The 3675-nt window shown below is 63.1% G+C and overlaps 1 protein-coding gene across 3 annotated transcripts in view; it reads right to left on the reverse strand.

Moving 5' to 3' along the window:
* Nucleotides 1-292, reverse strand: part of LRFN5 (leucine rich repeat and fibronectin type III domain containing 5) — a 44275-nt gene extending 43983 nt beyond the window's left edge. For 2 of the 3 annotated variants that reach the window (XM_041410023.1, XM_041410004.1), the window contains exon 1: nucleotides 226-269. The gene's annotated coding sequence lies outside the window, so the exon portion shown is untranslated. Of the gene's footprint in view, nucleotides 1-225 lie in introns of all 3 variants that reach the window. The other variant, XM_041410013.1, reaches the window with a different exon arrangement.
* Between the last annotated feature and the right edge of the window lie 3383 nt (nucleotides 293-3675).

A 3675-nucleotide genomic window follows, 5' to 3' on the forward strand; every position in this document is an offset into this window, starting at 1 on the left:
CGGCGCTCACCCCCCGCATCCTACCGCGGGTCCGCGGCGGAGCTGCCCGCGGCCGGGACGGGCAGGGCGGCCCGGGGACGGCCCCACGCGGCGGCTCGGGCGGGCGGCGGCACATGCACACACGCGCGGCGGGGGCGGGAGGCGCGGGACAACCCGCCCGCATCAGCCCGCCCGCATCGCCCCGCACCGGGCAGCCCGCCCCGTTCTGCTCCCGCCGGCGCTGACCTTGTCGTGTACCTGCGCCAGGTTAATCCTCGCCAAGCGCTGCCGCTCCGCACCCCGCTGCGGGATCCTGCGCGCCGGGCGCTGCACTGGACGGATGGACAGACGGACGTGGCCGAGGCGCGGGCAGCCCCGCCGCCGGGCCGGCGCCTCCCGGGTGCGGGTGCCGCTAGCGCGGGGCCGCCCGCCCCCCCACGCCGGGGCCAGGCTGCGGCGACGGGCGCCGAGAGCGGCCGCGGCCCTCGGGGCACCCCACAGCCCTCCCGGGGACCACAGCCCTCCCCAGCCGCCGACCGGGCCCCCGGGTCCGGAGCGGGCGGCGGGAGGGGCGGCGCGGCTGCGGGCGGGGCGCGGGAGTTTGACCTGACGATCGATCCGGTAGATGCACCGGCGGAACCGTCCCGCGGCGCGGGGTGGGAGCGCGGAGGCAGCTCCGCTCCGCTCCGCACCGCCGGCATGGCGAGGGCTCCTGTCCAGCCTCGGGACACCCAGCTGCCCGCATCCTGCCCGTGCCCTGCCGGTCCGAGGACAGGGACTGCAACACCGGACTTCTAGGAGGGATGATCCTGGCAGGAGAAAGAAGTGCTGGGTCATCTGTGGGGGCAGTAAATTGGAGCGCTTTTGGGGATTGCGGCATCGTTACCTGTCTCCTGGATCTCTAACAGGGACGAGAGTGCATTTCGTGCTATGGAACACTGCACCCTTTTCTAATGCGCTTTTGTGGGGAAACGCCGGGGATGTTGCAGGACCCGAAGAAGAGGAGCACTGCCTGGAGAGCCTGGAAGAGGAACTAATTAACGAACCTCGTCAGCGGCCAGTGACCCCGCACCTGGAGGGATGTGCAGGCACGTGCCCTGCCACCACTGGGCAGCGGCCCCGTGTCCCCCGACACTCTCCCCCTGGCACGGGAGGCAATTGCCGGCTCCTCCGGGGCTGCTCCGGGACTCTGCAGCCGACCAGCCCGCGTGGCCACTGCCGCTGAGGGTGCAGGAGAAAACCCCCGGGCTGCTCGGCACGCTCGGAGGCAGCGGGAGCAATGCTGCCGGGATTCATCTTCCGGCTGGGGATGCACCTGGTAGGAGCCCCGTTCCAGAAACGGGAAGGTGCCGTGGCAGTCCTCATGCCTGTCTGCTGACACCATGCCAAAGTTTTTTGTGCCTTGGGATGCAGCGTCTGGCATCGGTAAGGGTGACAAGAGGGAACACATCCGTATTCCTGGGCTCAGGGCTGTCGGTGTGACCTGAGAACTTTGGAGTGGTCTCCACAGCAGCCTGTGACCCTGGTCTCACAAGGAACACAGCTGCCAGAGCCGCATCATCCTCTGTCCTTCTGGCAGCCTCTGAAGCTGTCCAGGGCTGGGCTGCTAGGCTGAGGCTCAGTTAGTGTTTATCTCCAAGCACCAGCTGCTGTTTCACAGAGCTCGTTCGAGCTGTTACAGGGGACAGGGGCTGGCAGGAGGAAATGAGCCTGAATCTTCTCTCCCTCAAAGGAACTCACATCAGCTGGCTTTGCTGGGGCGGTCTCTGCCCCACACTCAGTCCTAGCACTGGTCTCCTTTGGAGCTGGAGGCAGTGTCATGCTCAGCTCTGATTTGGCGTTCACAGTGTGCTCCCCTGTGGAGAGAGAGGAGAGACAATAAGATGCTCCCTGGTAAAATATCCGTGATCTTGGCTGGCATCCACCAGCGTCTTCAGGTTCACCAGGGCTTCAGGTTCAAGCATTTGCTGCTCTGTCAGTTCTCTGCTGCCCCAGAAGCAGGGGGGCTGGCATGCCAGTGATGCCAGCAGTGTGGCTGGTGTTGGAAGAGGAGACAAACATCGGGGCACAGCTTCCCTGGCCACAGGAACATGGAGAAACTCAGTGGAAACTCAGTGGAAGCATGTGCCCAGAGCCTGGTGTGTCCTGGGGGGTGCACTGGTTTGCACCATCCAGCACAAACACACTGTGAGGGCTGGTTCAGGACCACTCTGAACTGGTACCAGTGCAGCGCAGCCCAGGAGCTCCACATCCTTGCAGCTAAAGCAATGTCCTGTGCTCTCTGGCCTCAGGTGTTCGAGCAAGGGCTGCTGCATCTTCTTTGTGAGCCTGAAATCCCTCCTGGACACGAGACTGAGATGACACCACCGCCTAGTTAATGTACCCAGGGGGAAAACTGCACCTCCCTGGGGCGTCCAGGAGTGTGGGAGCTGTGGGTGTGCTGGGGAGGTTCACTCGCTCCTGGCTGGGATGGAAAGCCCACTTGTCTGATCCTGGACCCAGACCTAAGTGACAGTGTGTGGCTGCTGTCCTGTGCAGGGCTTACCCTGAAACTGTTCCCCTCCCTCTTGTTCTCTGCTCCACTGGGGACTCTCCTGGGCTCTCTCCTGGGGTGTTCCTGGCTGCCCCCGGTGACTCAGTGGGGATCTGTGCCTGAAGGTGCCTTCAATGCCCAGGGACAGGCTGTTCTGGGACAAACCTCGGTGCCCTGGGGAGGGGCAGCTCTGTGTCCTGACATCCCTATTCCCAGTGCCTGGCAGTGTACCTCATGAATAGCACCATCCTGCGTGGCCCTGGCACTGGGGATGCTCAGGATTACCCAGGTGAGCTCCCACCTACTCTGGACAGGATTCACCCTGCCTTGGGGACCCTCACCCTGCTGGGGCTCAGTCACCTCCCCTCTTACCCTTCTGAACAAGCCCTTGCTGGGGGTTTTGTCTTGCTCTCTCCAGCTAGTGTTAAAATGCTTTTTTACAGGCAGAGCTGGTAACTCCTTAACCTGAAATATTTTCCCCCTCACAGCTATAATTTTAAAATTATTTCATCATTTCATGTTTGTTTTTTTTTTTCCCTGAAATAATGAGAGCTGGAGGAAAGTGCTTTGTTTAAATAACACAGAGAGCTCTTTTATGCACTTTCTAACCCTTAGTCACCTCCGGAAGGAGGGACCCGGGGCCCAGGCACAGTGCCACCGTGCTGCAGCTGCTGGCTACAGGGTGCCCCAGGGCTGCTGCCCACGGCACCGCGGTGCCACAGGGGGCTGCCCGTCCCTGATCCCTTCAGAGCTCCCGCCCAGCCCCACGCCGCAGACCCGAGCAAGGCTTGGGGCTGTGCCGGGGCCAGCAGCATCCCTGCAGGGCGGTGCTGGCAGCTGTACCCGGAGCTGCTCGGGGATAAGGTCACTCTGCTCTGGGCACGGCTCTGGGCACGGCTCTGGGCTCTCCACGGCACGGGCGCCTTCCCGGGACCGGAGCGCTGGAACAGCGTGCAGCGTGTACACCCTAAAGGAGAGCGGCAGCAGTGCAGGGCAGCGCCGCTTCCCGCAGCCTCGCAACATGCATGGCAAGAGGCAGTGCGTGGTACTCCTCAAGAGAGACTGCGGCGCCTCATCAGAAAGTGTCTGCAGCCCGCTATGCTTATTCATCCTCACGAGGAGAAAATTCACTGCCCTAACCACTGAAATGTCAAATGTCATCT

Source organism: Onychostruthus taczanowskii, unplaced genomic scaffold (genome assembly GCF_017590055.1).
Source record: "Onychostruthus taczanowskii isolate IOZ18803 unplaced genomic scaffold, ASM1759005v1 scaffold100, whole genome shotgun sequence".
NCBI classification, from domain to species: Eukaryota; Metazoa; Chordata; class Aves; order Passeriformes; family Passeridae; genus Onychostruthus; species Onychostruthus taczanowskii.